Genomic DNA, 15,272 nt, shown 5'->3' on the forward strand with positions numbered 1-15,272 from the left:
CTTATTCAAACTAGTCTCCTTGCTACCTCAAATATAATGGATATTAAAAGAGGGCACAGACACTGTCTCACTTAACCCCACAGCATTTTTCTCGCTTTACCCCACTGCCACAATTTGAGAAAAAACTACTTCTCTAAGCAATTCAGGCTAATCTTCAGTTATCATCATAACATGGTTTCATATGTTGGTAGTTAATGAACATGTATGATTGACGTTTTTCTACCTGAATCAATTTGCTTTGGCACAACAGTTGATTAAGTTGACAGCAAGAAAATGTACTTTTACATGCAGAAAACATATTTTTGTGAAGAAAACATGCTTACAACAGCACAATGAGATCCTATCCAAGGGGAAATGAAAGGGTCTTGAAAACATATATCTCACATGACCAAAAATGTGTTCCGTTGCCTAGATACAGGGGGTGTCTCACATTCCCCCGTCTCCCCTATATGGCCATTTCATTAGTTTTTTTCGGATCTGTGATGCAAATCAAATTAAAGAGAGCCAGAGAAGGCAGAATGCGGCGAGACAAAATACACTCAAAGTCCCGGAGAGTTTGGGAGAATATACAGAATGAAGCCGGTAGTGTCTGGCCAATCACTGGCTGGCAGTCTGCTGACGTCACCTTTTTAGCATCAACTCAGCTCGCTTGGAACCTAGAGCGAGGCAATACCAAAAAACCAGCTGCTACAGGGGGCCAGGTACCTTATTTGCGGTGATAACGCCAAAAATGCGAGTTGAGTCGAGTCGAGTTGAGCTTATAACACACAGTGGAAAAGCGCCATTATTCTCCCCTGTTGGAACAAATATTTGAAAATAATCTTGTGATATTACAACAAGGCTGCAAAATCAACAATACTTAACCAGTTTAGAGTTTCACCAGTTTTTGGAGCTTAGTATGAGGGAGAGAAAATTAGGACTTTGCAAACTATGTGCATGGTTCATGTCACACATTAGTCTGGGTAAAGCCAGGATACCCGAATACCACGTTGATTATTATCTTCTAAAGGCTTGTGGTCTGTGTATCAGCCTCTGCTCAGAGGTGCTAACTAGAGGCTCACATGTACACTAAATGCATTGTGTTTTTCAGCCGTACACCTATACAGCTCTTTGTGAGCTCTGCATGTCCATGTCATACACTAAGTCAGCGCAATGAATCATCGAAGATCCGATTGGTCACTGTCTGGGAATGGTAACGCATTTAAAGCTGTGAACTGTCAGCTTCTTTAGCAAACTATAATTGCTGATACAAAGTCTGACCTCAACCAGCTCATACTCAAATCTACAACCACTACAAACATACCCCACACATGTTTTTGTATTATTATTCTTCTGCAATAATTCTTCCTCCATGTCAGTGGGGTCAGTTATAGCTGCCCTGCTTCCCTCTTGTTTACCTAATTCTGTGTCTCTTGTGGGGTGCACTATTGTCCTGTCATCCTCAGCCAAAAGCTTCCTGGTTCTGTGTTTGAGCGGCTAGAGGCAGCCATCAGATGACCTCCAAGCTACACAAATAATTCTGTGCGTCCTCCCAAGGGCTCCCATATCTCATCCTGTCAAGGATTGTTTCAAAATGTTTGGGCAAGGTTCTGTGAATCTACGACTCCTCCAGCATCAACCTTTACTGAGTGATCATAGTTTTACAGAGTGTGGTGCTTAGTGCGGTGGTTCGTCTGGTTCCAATTGGTTGGACATGCCTAGATAGAATGTGTCAGATAAATCAAGCTCACTTTAATCACTAATCTCATTTGAGGGCTCCACTTTTATTGCCATATAACTTTCTGTAGTAACCTAAATGACGATGAATTTGATGAATTAAATGCTGTCATGTTAAAATATTTTATTCTACACAGATTACTATAGCGGTATTAGATCATTCTAGTATCATAATGAGAATCTTGCAGCTCAAAATGACATTGACATTTGGATTAGAAGATTAACATGCAATTAGTAATCTAGTGTCGCTCTTTTGGGGTTAAGGGAATACACTGACGCAGGCCTTAACCAAACTGCCTTCTTAAGGCCAGGACACACCGGCCCGATAATCGCCGTCGGAGAGTCTGGAAGGGGCGGGGACACAAATCTGTTTGGTGTGTGCCGTGACGTCGGTCGTCGTAGATGTCGTCGGCTTCTTTTGAGCTGATTGATGTTCAATCGGCGGCGGGCAGTCTTTCAGTTGGAGCAATTTGATTGGTGGAGGGCTAGCGAATCAGTGAAGCCTGGAAGTGAGGCGGGTAGCACAAACAGCTAACAACAGTTAGCCATTGTTTTAATGTGTTTGTTTGTTTCGTTCAGCGAGTACTCGCATCCATCAACCCTTGTTGACTGCTCGACACCATGCTCGACCCTCTCTGCTAAAAATGGTGCTCTTTATGGTCCATAAATATAAATACGTATTTCTATCTATGTTTATGGTCTAGAGAGCTGTCCCATAATTTCCGGCTTCCGTATTTTTTTTGGGCCACAATACAGATTAGCACCGCCTGCTGTTATGGCGACATTACGTCCCGCGCAAGCGCAGAGCGTACGGAAAGTCAGTAGTCGGCTCGGTGTGTTCTTATCACTTTTTTGGCCGCGACGGGCGGACTGGAGCTGCCTGAAACGGCAGACTCCATTTTCGGGTAGTCGGACCGGTGTGTCCTGGCCTTTAGTGCAAACTAGTATTGCAGTGTCCTGTGTCAAAAACATGGAGGCTCTGAGGCCTGCCTCTGTTGTGGTCGCAGAACCAGCACTATAAAAAGAGACACCAGTGACCCTATTTTCATTCTTATGCTGCAAAGGAAAGGTGTGTCTTTAGTCTGCAAGGTCGTGTGAGTCTGGACTGATCACACATCAAAGCATTGTTTTGCTAGCATTAATACACCACCATTGTAGGAATACAGCAATACCACAATGAGAAAGGTTTTTTAATGTTTTGACTCTATGGGAAAGTTTTAATTGTAGTGATACCATCAATTGAAACATTTTGAGTTTTCTCGTGATCCACTTATATGTAAGTAAAATAATCCTTTAAGGGCTAGCTTCATATTGCATATTTCACAAGCAGAAACCAGAAATGACCATGATTCAGAAAACGTTCGTTTGAATTTCATTGTAATTGGTGCTATGCATAAATATATTTAGCACAAATTGCCATCGGCAGGTATTTTCTATTGGTTGCAAGCTTGTTTGAATTCCTTTTGAATTACAACATATCAGGAATGAGGAAACCAACTCTACTTTGATTCACTGCCCAAATGGTGTATTTAACACATTGTCAATAAGAATACATTGTAATTCATGTGCAGGCAGAGGTTCTCCCTCTGTGCTGCTCTGTGAGTTTTTATCAGGACATTCATGGACATTTAGTTTGTTCACGTTACTATAGTTCCTCTAACCAAGAACAATGCTGGCTCCGATCATAGATTAATAAATAGTCACTAATGGAGGCAGGGCCGCTGCTAAGCTTTTGGGTGCCCTAAGCTTAAATTGTCAGTGAGGCCCCCCAACCCTTTTTGCAAGAAGATCTTGGTTTGCAGAGACACCCTTTGTGTTTTGTCTGAAAGTGCCTTTTGAGTTTGAATTTGGGAGACTGTGGTGGGGACCCTGGACCTTCTAGGGGGGTCCGGGGGAATGCTCCCCCGGAAGAAAAATGTGAAACTTTTAATGTAAAATTCATCAATCTGGTGCACTTTGAGAATAAAACTAAGACTAAATTAACGGTTTCCATGTGAGCTATTTAGGACTTTTTTCTTGAATAATTTTTGGAAGTACAGAATTACCAAAAAGCAGAAAGTACAGGTTTAAAAAATCCAGTCAGCTTTGGGAATTTTTTAAATAATCCCTTATCCCAAAACTCCTTCTCTCTTTGAAGTCTTCGTTTATTTTTTTGATGACTCAATATAGGCCCCTGATCTTCGTGGCCCCGAACAATGTTATTTAAAAAATAACTAAAATGTACTGCTACATGATAGGCCCCTGATCTCCCCTGGGTATACATAGGGGAAACATCTAATTTGCCCGAATTGAGTGATAGGTTACACATAACTAATTTATATATTTTTTGTAATGTAATGATTATCATGAGATTTTTTAAGAAACCTCAATTTTGGGGGGCCCCATCTTTTTTTCCTTTGTAACAAAAAAAGAAAAAAATATATAAAAACATTTTTTTTGGGGGGAGGGCCCCCAGGTACTTGGTGCCCTACGCGCTCTGCGTACCCTGTGTATAGGGAGCGGCGGCCCTGAATGGAGGGTCAGGAAGTTTTTTAATGCTCAGCATCAAATAGTTTGATCTTTTAAGAATATTTTCTGTTTGGGAAATGTGTTTAAACTCAGCTTGTTACCTGTAACTAACAGCAGACTGGGGTGAAGCACAGTTTCATTATGATGTTAAATTTGTATTAAAATAAATAAATAAATAAAAGAATGCTTAATTTGTACTTCAGGAATTTAAAACGCTTGAATCCAGAGCTGAGATGTGCTTCTATTGTTTTCTTTGGTACCTTTAATTTCTTTGGTAGCTTACCTTTCTCTTTCTTTGGTAACTTTTCTTCCAGAGGAGATACACTGTGAATTTATGAATTGAATATAAATCTCTGAGTTATACTATCAAGAATAAGGTAAGACTAAAACTATGAAAAAGGGGACAGTGACAACATTGTGGCTTGCAATTATTTCTCTCACAGCTTGAATTACTACTAATTCATTACATGGCTAATACTGGCAGGAATTTTCCAAATGTATGCAGCTCTCCTTTAGACCTCAGATACTGCTTGGCGTTTGTCTAGTCTAGAGATTTAAATGATCTGTAAAGGCTTACATAAGGGGAGTAACGTTGAAATCCGATTTTCTTGTGTACATTCATGTGTGTGTGCATGTTTAGATTGTTTACATAGTTGTCCTGGATTTGGGCTGCGCTGTAGTGCATTAGTCTTTAGAGTTTATATCACTACAAGTGAAGAGTTTCTTCCAAGGCAGTATTTCCAAAAGCGGTGATAAATGGAGCTTGTTTGGTGTAACTCTCCCTCACGGCGAGGCTATCAATTTGCTCCCAGGCACACAGCTGCTTTCTGCTCGGAGCTGAACCATACCAAATGGAGGCCAGGACGAATTAATGTGATGATGAGAGCACTCGATGGAGACTGAGAGGGTGATTTGGGGGTCTGTGACGAACAGACTCTGCTGCAGTTGCATTTGAGTTTAATGGGTTAATTTTTTAAATATCAATCTTCACGTCCTGTGTTGGTTTATGTTTTTTTTACTACTATTTTAACCTATCACACAAAGCTTTTTTAGCGGAAAACAACTATAAATGTGATCACGTACACAAACACTCAAGTGCACATTTATACACACAGAGTGCTCAAAGATCAACAAAGATATGACCACTACCTGTTTACTCGAGTGTCATTTCTGATCAAGATCATTATCAAGTCTCAGTTCTAACTGTGTACGCTGAGTTTAACGAGATGTGCGTCATCAAGAGTGGCCTGTGTGTTAACTGCTGTTGCTGTACTGTGAGACTGTATGCATATTGTAATAACACCTTGGATGTACATTCTGAGATATGCTTACCTGTATGCCGGGGTTACACTTGTGATGGTTATTCACTACAGGAGCTGTCCTGTGATAATGATCGATGTGGTGAAGAACTTGCTTGTACCTCAAGGCAGTTGAGTGTGCAGTTTCATTTCTTTGTGCCTTGCACTGGCGTTCAGTTGTTTTATGGGGCTTTCTACTGCCGGGAGAACAACTCTCCCACAAGTCAGCAGCTCAACTGGCTCACTGACACTTCTAATTGACTCACAATTCATTGTAAATGTTTTAACGGGACACAAAGAGGTGTGAACTAAACTTCTGAGCTGCCATACTATTTTTTTATTCGCCGTGCCTGGCCCATATTGTGTGGTCAAAGTCTAAAGTCAGGACATACCTGTCTCAACTGTTTACCTCCAGCACTCCTCCGCCCCTACAGGAGAAACCTGTCTGTCGTCTTTCAGGCTGTTTGAGGTGTGGCCCTCTGGTTGGACCTCTCTGCTCTCCCCTCCCCCCGCCACAGCCGCGTCCAATCCCCGCCACACGTACAACTCACCTGAAAGGATTTGCATTGGGGGCCGATACTCGTCGCTGATTGGCCAGGTGAAAGCACCCAGCCTCGGGGCTCCCCTACCAATGGCGACACTGCTGCGTGACTCACAGGGAGAGGACAAGTTGCTCCACTACACTTCTCCTTTTCTGCTTCAAACAGCAGCCATTAAATTGTCTCTCTTTTTTTTCTCCTCCTCTTCACTTTTGTTTGTTTTTTCGCTGTTAGAAAGAGGTGTGGACTGGCCAGTGGTCCACACCTTCAGACAGCTTTGTCCCCCTTTGAATGCACCTTGGATTATTCCATCTTCACACTTTTGTTGCCTATTTTTATTGATTTTCCTGGGTACTGAGATCAACATTTGTTCGGTTGCTATCATGGACCGTGTCACCCGAATCCTGTGTCTTTGAGGTGAGTGATGAATAGTTCTCCTCCTCTTTGTGCTTTTTGACAGTTCTCGCCAGTGGAAACCGAAAGAAGCGGATTGAAATGTGTTTCTGAGTACGAATAAGTGCATTGTGTGCATTTGGCAGTTGTATTTGTACGTGGATAGGCAGCTAGCTTTTCACCTTTAGCTTTTATGGTTCCATTCTCATTTGCTCACTTAATGTGTTATTGTTTTCTTAAGCGAGGTTAAACAAGTTGTGCAAGTTCAATTGTTGTTTAGCTTTATGTTTTCTTCCTCATCTCAGCTCACTTGTATATTACATTTCATTTGAGGAAACGGCAAAATAGTATTCACATTACTATTATTACAGGAGTTTTATATATGAAGCTCTTTTGTTGGGGAGCACACACCATTTCTCTCAAACTCGGTTGACACTTGAGATCAAGTAAGATGTTTGAGTTTTTGTGTCTAGCACACACAAATATTTGCTGATATGTTTGATTGTTGCTTTTTTTTATGAGTTGTTGCCTTATATGGTGTGCTTAAGCCAGGGCGGGAACAGTGTTTTGCAAGCCCTTGGACCAAAGCCCACATGTATTTTCCGTGGTGTAGTAATCCGTAATTAAACATTGTATTGATTACGATCTGAGATTGCTTTCCAAATTGAGTACAGTTGTTACTTGAAATGTAAAAACGCTGCATTAATAGAGATGAAGCCACTGTGGTTTTGCTGTTGTTGCTCTCCAGTCTTGTGCCAGGAGTCAGTCATGCAACGCATCATACATCAAAATATTTTGCTCATCAGAACAGAAATGTTGCTCATCATGTCATGTCAAAGCCCAGATTGTATTCTTCTCAATTCAAAGGGAAGTTTGAACACAGCACAGCAGCTTCCTCTTTCATACCCATACTAGTTAACCTTCCCTGAAGTCAGTTTTTCCTCCCCCCCTTACCAGTTAAAATGATTCTGCTCAAAGTTATTGAGAATGTTTCTAAAAGTTGCTCAGTGCAGCAGAGATAAAAGCACACTTCCTGTTTCACCAGAAATCTACGCTGTACTTTGTGGGCCGCACAAGCCATTGTGCATTTACTATGTCAGTGAATTAACATTTGAACACAGTAAAGAATGAACATCATCCAATTTTTGTTTGGCATTTTTATGCTTTATTGATAGTGTAGAGACAGAGTTGAAATGGGGCAGAGAGGGGAGTGACATGCAGAGAACGACCGCGGGCTAGAATCGAACCCGGGTCCGCTGCTGGCCGAGGCCCATGGGGGGGACGCCCTACCAACTGAGCTAAGGGCGCCCCCAACATCATCCAATTTTACACTCACCTTTCACTGAAGCTGTCTTCAAATGCTGCTGCAGTACAACGTACATAGCACTGCCTGTAGTAGTCCAAGAAAAGTTTTCAACCAGGGAAGTTTCATTCAATTTTGATCAGACTAATACAAATTTCAAAAATGTTCAAAATAGCCAAACTGGTGATTGCTTCATCGGTTTAGCATTCAGAATTGATTTTGTTGATGTAATGTCTGACGTCACTTGCAGTTGGGGCCCAGGACAGGCAACTGAGAACAGATCATTTCAGAGATACCAAATACATAATCTAGATCAGCTCAGTCTCTAAACTATTCTTGGGTTGTTTTCCCGTATTTGTTTAACACTTGCTGTAGCATCAGCACATGACCCAGTGAGTGAATGGCTCTGTTGTGTCAAGCAGGCACGAGTTTGCATTTGTCCTAACTTTTTCATCCTACTCTGTGCCCACCCTGATTTGGATTGTAAATGAGGCCCTCGTGACTCAGAGGATGAACTCATACTCTAGGTGCTGTTTAGTGAAGCTCTGAATGTGTCTCATATCAGATACACACATATCGAGGCTGGTAGAACAGGAGGGAGGGAGAGGGGGAGGGGGGGGCTGGATAGTAGTGTCAGGTTGGCTCTTCTTTCAATACAAAGTCAACAAGTCTCGGCCTGTAATTGGATCATTAGGCCCGGGCAAGGTGACGGAGGCGTTTCAAGAGAAGGACATGACGAGAAGAGGGGGGCGGGCGGGAGTGGGAGTTTATTACCACAGTCCCAGCATGCCGAGATATGTGAAAAAAATTGAGCATTTATTCAGTTTCACATTACAGGTATGCTTCGAACAGAATAAAACACAGAGCCGACCTGGCAGATACAAGCTGTTCTTTATCACATTAATCCCCTTATCTGCAATGATACAAATAAAATGCATTTGCGCATGCATATTTGAAAGCAAACCGAGACCAGAAATGTGTGGTCAGATGCCATTTTAAATTTGCTAAGATTAGAATCATTTGTTTTTCTCTCAATCAAGGTTCAAGGTTTTTATTAAATGTCCCACGAGGGCAAATTTGTTTACAACAGGAGAAGTTTAAAAACACACGACAAAACAAGACATCAATGGACACAAAACACAACAGTATGTACACAAGCCTGAGGAGACACAAAGTGCATAAAAATAAAGTGCCTGGATATAAAAATAAAAGTCATCAACAACACAAAAATCAAATCAGCATCAGCAGCATTAATGGAGATGAATGATAACAAGTTTGCTTGAAATAACTTTCTATCTTTTTCTTCACATCTTTCTGTCAAGCGAGCATCACTTCAGGAACATTTTCATTTGAGAGAGCAGAGCCAGAGCTCCTGTCTAGCTGGCGTGTTTTGCTTTTTTTTGCTTGACTGTTCAATATTGCTCTATGATGGATTTGCATGTCAGTTTCTCCTTTTCTCTTTTTATTCCCTGAAGTGGATGGAGGCCTAAAAGTTGAAGAAGTAGGCTTGTGACAGGAAGTTTGAACTTCAATAAAAAGTTTGTTGTGTGAGGGGGAAAGGTAATGTGTAACACTCTCCTCTGCTGTAACACAGCTACTGTCAGGGGACTGCTGAGCAAGGCACTTATCACCAGGTGCTTCAGACACAGCTATGGTCAAAAACCACTTGTGTGTCTGTGTTATTATGCTGCAAGAAACCCCTCCTTGATGAATAAAGTCAAATTGGTTGAGCAACTGTCTCCCTATGTTGCAACTGTCTCATACCCAGAGCATGCTGGGACTGGCAGCTTCTTTTTTCAGAGAAGCAATGAGGATCCTTTTTTTTCCCTCCACTATTTCTTCTTTGGTCTCCTTTTTCAGATTTATCTCCTGAGAACTGAAGATGCGATAAAATGTTGGACCTCTTTCAGCAATTATAAAACCCTTTGTGTTCCAAAACATTCAATGCTGGCTCAGAGATTATTTGTTTGTGTTTGCTGTAGTTGTGTAGTGGATGATGCATGGCAAAGTCACAAGACCTTGATCACATTCTCTAGGCCACCCAACTACAAAGCTAAACCTGCCACATCTTCTGATAAAAACTCATTGGCAAATTTACCTGTGAGGAGTGGGAGTGAAAGACAACAGTGCCTTGTTCTCTGATAGAGAGATAAAGTGTGTTTGTGTGTGTGTGTGGGTCACACCTTTTGATAACACTCCTTGTTATGCAATTTACCATGCCGGTCAGAGCATTATGTGTTGGTAAAAGCAAGAGCCTCCTCGCAACAGTAGATCATCCTCACTGGTGTAGTAAATAACTAACTATTTTGGCAGTACTTTTACCTTACTTGAGTATCCATGTACGCTACTTTATGCTTCTTCTCCAACCTTAGTGCTTTTTATCATTTATTTGAACGGCTAAAGTTTTTGTAGATTATTTGCCAAGTTTACATACGTCAAGGTTGTATACTTTGTGTTTAATTATTTCAGAATGTCAGTCTATTTAATTGTGAAAGTAACTCCATGTGGACCATCTACAACATTGGAAGCTGCTTACACTTTAATTAATCAGTAATGTTAAGCTAATAATAAAATACAAAATACAACACTGACATTATATATATATATATATATATATATATATATATATATATATATATATATATATATATATATATATATATATATATATATTTTTTTTTTTTTTTTACTTATTAAGAAGTATTTTTACATTGAGATTTTAATACCTTCTACTCAATGAAAGTACTACTTAAATAAAAACTTATTCTCTTCTTGTTAGAAGATGTCATAAAGCTCAGTTAATAATCTGGCCAACAGACAGTAAGAAACAGTAAAAAAAAATAGATACAACGAGATGATGAGCTACACAGACATAGTTGGAAATTAATTACCATTTAGCCGCGTGTGGTTCACATAACTAAAAGTGTATTAATATAGTCAACTATTTTCTCTAGTAAACTGCTTTGTCTCTGGAAATCTTGATAATGCATGTGTCTTGATCATCATTTATCTGATTCTGATTCTGATTAATCTATTCCTTGGGTCTAGGCGAGTGTGAGGTGCAAGTTTATTTTGTGTCAGATAAAAGCAGCATGCAGAACTTCATAAAGATTTCCATGACAGCTTTATGCTGGCTCTGTCTTGCGTGGCCATTTGCATCTGTTGGGTAGTTATTGAAGCTAGAAATGGCTCGAACTATTCTATGTAATGCAGGGGCCTGAAAACACATTCACACTGCAATGGCTTTCTTTCACATGACGTGGGTTCCACCCTAGCATGAGGTAACACGGCTTCAAAAAAATAGACTCTGAACCTTGAGATGCATGTGAACATAAAAAACGACATCCTCAGTGTGATACGTACAAACTGGTGTGTGTCGCCACCTCCCCCTCACACTCCCTCATTCTTATTTAAACATCGTTTTGGCTTCAGTGTGGTATCACTTGGTACAAAGAGGCATTCTGACCCAGGCACACAGGGAAATTGATTTCCCACATGGTTTTGGGAGGCTTTGGTCCCAGACACCCAGCTGCAGTGGTGTCTGTGTCTGGAAGCCTCAGCAGCAGTCTGTCCAATGGAAAACTGGCCATGGCCCTTAATGACTCCAGCACTCAAATGATCTGCTCAACTCTCTGTCTGCAAGTGGAAAAGACGCAGTGATGGACGCCAGAGCTAAAGTTTATTAATTTCTTCATTCGTTTATTTTTTTCCTTGAAAGAACCTCCTTGATGCTTTGCTTTGATGCCTTTTTAAATGTCACTTTTTTCCCCTCTCATCACCTTCTCCTGCCTGCGTGTTTGTGAAATGTTCTATGACCAGAATTGAAAGGACTGTGGCAGAGGCTCCGGCATTTCATTCAGCTCAAATTGAGCCTCAAAGGGCCACGTTTACAATCGTGTAGGTGCCCTTTTTCGCAAAAATGTGTCATGACATGCGGCTGGCGTGGTGGAGTGTGAAAATCAAGGAGCTGCACCACAGGTTTGACAGTTGAGCGCCACAAAGGATTCCAAAATCGAATCATAGCCCTGTTTTAACATAACTCCATAACATCCAGCGGTACCTTTTAAACTCGCTTTCATTCAGAGGCTTCACATCATATGCACTTAGGAAGAGCTGCAAGCAGAAGTGACTGATTTTGTGGATAGTAACTCTTAAGTGACATTTTTATTCCTTTTATAAATTTGCCCATCAAGCAAAACCCAATTGAAACTTCTCTGCTGATCCTTCTTGGATTTGAGTTTAATGGCTGCCAAGAGTGCTGCCGCATACAGATCAAAACAAACACTTAACTTTTCTCTCACACAAAGCAACATCCAGCTGCAAGATAGAATGTGTTCATTAATGATCTTAAGGTCTACTAGGAGTAGATTTATTTACCTCTGGACAGAGCCCACCTAGCTGCTTCCCCATTTTCAATCTTTATGCTAGGCTAAGCTAATTCTCCGCTGGCTCTGGCCTTCATGTACTAACTGCACAGTCCTGAGACAGCAATTAATCTTCTGATCTAATTCTCGGCATGGAAGTGAATAAGTCTATATTCCAGAATTTTAAGTATTCTTTCATGACTTTTTCATGAAAGAATATCCTCCGGTTTCCAAGTCAGTCACAAAAATGCGAAACAATTTTTACAATTCATTCCTTTGATTCATTGAGTAATGGCAGTTTACTGCACAAACAGGAGCACTTTGAAAAATCCAGTCTGATTGTCGTCTGCTTCTGCTTGTCTTCAACGTGCCTCTTTGCAAACACACTGGCCCTTTGCTAAGCTGAATGAGGCCCACCAGCTCTCTTTTTCTTTTACTACGGAGCCGACTTTACAAGCCCTCTCCCTCTGCTTGTTCCTAAGCAACAGCCACTCCTTGTTTACCTTTGCGTTTTTGCATTGTGATTCTCGTCAGAACAACAGAACCCCAGACCCTGGGGAGGCTGACTGGCAGGCCTCTTTATTCAAAGTAGCATCGAAGCAAGGTGTACATAAGCCTGTCATTAATGTAAGTATCTTCATGATGAAAGTATTAGATTCAAGGCCATATCATTCAACTTCTTCCACTTTCCACGCATAATTATTACATACCCTTAATATGAAATAACACCTCGTAAATATTTACTTATACAACAAGATTAAGCATGTCTTTCTCTTAAACCAGACAGTTTATTGTCCTCAATCTACTGAACCTATGCTGCACCTTCCTCTTTGCCCGTCTATCATAAACCAGTGTATTTCATAAAGCCTTCTCAAATATTGACCAGGCTGGCCGACATGTCCGTCTGCTTCCCGCACGGGCTCAAACACCTCTCCAAATAGGTGAAATTAACCTTTGATTGATGTGTGCGGCAGCTGAAATAAATGATCTGAATGGAAGTAGTTGGTATTAGTACAGTAATTCTTACTTTTACATTATCAGTAGTCTAGTACAGGTCTGACGTATTTACCGAAAACGTGTTAGGATGACAAGATCAAGTAGTGTTGTCATGCCTAAAGCATGCAATACACACGTTTGTCCTTTTTTCATGGGTTGTGTTATGGGTTGGTCAGTTCTGTCACACAGCGTGTGACAAGTAGCCTAAGGCTGACATCACAAAACGCAATGACTCTGCACTTCTGTCCTGAGATCCAGGAACCGGGCTAACGTTTACTGGCTTCAAGATAAGATAGAAACATTGGCCAGTGATACCTAATACCACACTAACCCAGTATCCAATTGTGTGAAATCAGATAAGCTCTCTTGAAGGGGCTAAGCTGTCTCGGTGTGAGTGGTCCAATCTGCGAGGCTTTACGGGGGATCAGATAAGAAGAGCTGATTTAGTTGTTATTAGCTGCTAAACCCAAGCTTGATCTGACAGAATCTTTAAAAAACCTTCGCCAGAGCCGAAAATGAGCATGTTTCAAAGTGTTTAACCTTTCCAACCGAAGAAGCATGCTCCGCACCAAGCAGCTTAACATTTCAGAAAACAATGTCTGATAAAGGAATAGTTCAACATTTTGGGCAATATACTTATTGGCTTTCTTGCCAAGAGTTGGATGAGAATATTGTACAGCCAGCAGCTAGTTATAGCTCAGCTCAGCATAAAGACAGGAAACAGGGGGAAACAGCCTGGTTCTTTTGTATATTGTTTGTTTACTCTCTCTTAAAACTGTAAAAACAAAAGTATAAAATGTAGGCTACAAGTTGCATTGTGACTGGGGGTTAACCAGAGAAAAAACTGATAATTTCATCTCTCTGCTTGATTTTATTCCCTCTCTAGGCGTGTTGTTTGGTACGTATTGCTGCATGCCTGACTGTGGGACTACATATCATGCTGCTTGTGTCCAGACCTGTTTGGTATGCAGCCTCCTCAGCAACAGCCGGGTTCCCTGTTCCCAGCCTTGACTAAGACTTAGAGTCCTGAGATTTCAGTGCTCCATCTGAACATGTACCTAGTAGTTTGCTGCAATGCTGGTGTGGAAAGTATATTTGCAAAGGTCATACAGTTAAGTGTTTAGAATCCAAAAGGAATTTAAATTTGCTGTTGCAGGATGATACATAATCTGATAGAGCTGCTATCAGTAGTAAACGGGGCATGCTGATTTATAGTGCAAAGGAAGAATTAGTAAAAATCATCAAGTTACCTTGTTTTTATCCAAGCTTGGGTGAGTCTACGCTGCTGGCATTTTCTTGGGTATGATATCCCCTATCGCTGCTGCCAGTTTAACTGTGCTAGGACATGTTAGTCTTGGTATGAATGTAAACACATCAGAGATGGGCGTGTGAATAAGCTATTTCAGAAGCAGGCACATATGCAGCAGAGTTGTGTTTTTACAAACAGTTTGGATTTGAATTTAGATTAGGTTCCTACGTTTTAGTTGAGTTGATATAAAATTGTCATATTTTGTCCATGTTTTTCTCATACAGAGAACTGATTCTTTGCACCCTCCTGCACACATCTAATGCTTGAGGGAGTCTTGCTTATGGTGTAAAAAGGAGAGAATTACGATTTTTCAGTCTAGTCATGCAGCACATTACTCCTGCACGGCAGCCAAAACAACAGCAGGGTCGCGTTTCAAATATGTTTGCAAGGAAGGAATAGGCAGGGCAGTGAGAGGCGGAACACACACACACACACACACACACACACACACACACACACTGTAACAGTCGGTTTTATACCTGTGGCACCACTAGGTGGCGCCTCCCTTTGTTTGTTGTAGAGTCTAGTGTGAAACATGTAGAAGAAGAGCGTGTGCTTCTCTATCCCTTCGAGTAAAGAATACAGTCCACGCACGAATGAAGTCTCCGTCTTTGCATTCTTTTATTTTGTAAGGGGTTGGTGTAGGCAGGAATCTCGGGCCATATTCATAACCTGCACCATTCACCATTACAACACACACACACACACACCCTTTTTATCCCTGCCTTCTGTGTTTCTCACTCGGTCACTTAGATGTTGGAATCACGTGATTGAGCTGAGACTCAAGGGAGGCTGTAGGGTAGTAAATTGGTGTCTTACTTTTCAGACATCATTAACAAGTCCTCC

At 41.1% G+C, this 15,272-nt stretch overlaps 1 protein-coding gene across 5 annotated transcripts in view; it reads left to right on the plus strand.

Annotated features, from left to right (window-relative positions):
- The window catches only part of elf1 (E74-like ETS transcription factor 1), a 40,408-nt gene that overhangs the window by 6,533 nt on the left and 18,603 nt on the right, over positions 1 to 15,272 (plus strand). For 4 of the 5 annotated variants that reach the window (XM_080035796.1, XM_080035799.1, XM_080035800.1 and 1 more), the window contains exon 1: positions 6,192 to 6,478. The exons of the other annotated variant lie outside the window; for it this stretch is intronic. The gene's annotated coding sequence lies outside the window, so the exon portion shown is untranslated. Of the gene's footprint in view, positions 1 to 6,191; positions 6,479 to 15,272 lie in introns of those variants that run through there. 5 annotated transcript variants of the gene reach the window in all.

This window comes from Ammodytes marinus (genome assembly GCF_949987685.1).
Source record: "Ammodytes marinus genome assembly, chromosome: 10".
Taxonomy (NCBI): Eukaryota; Metazoa; Chordata; class Actinopteri; order Uranoscopiformes; family Ammodytidae; genus Ammodytes; species Ammodytes marinus.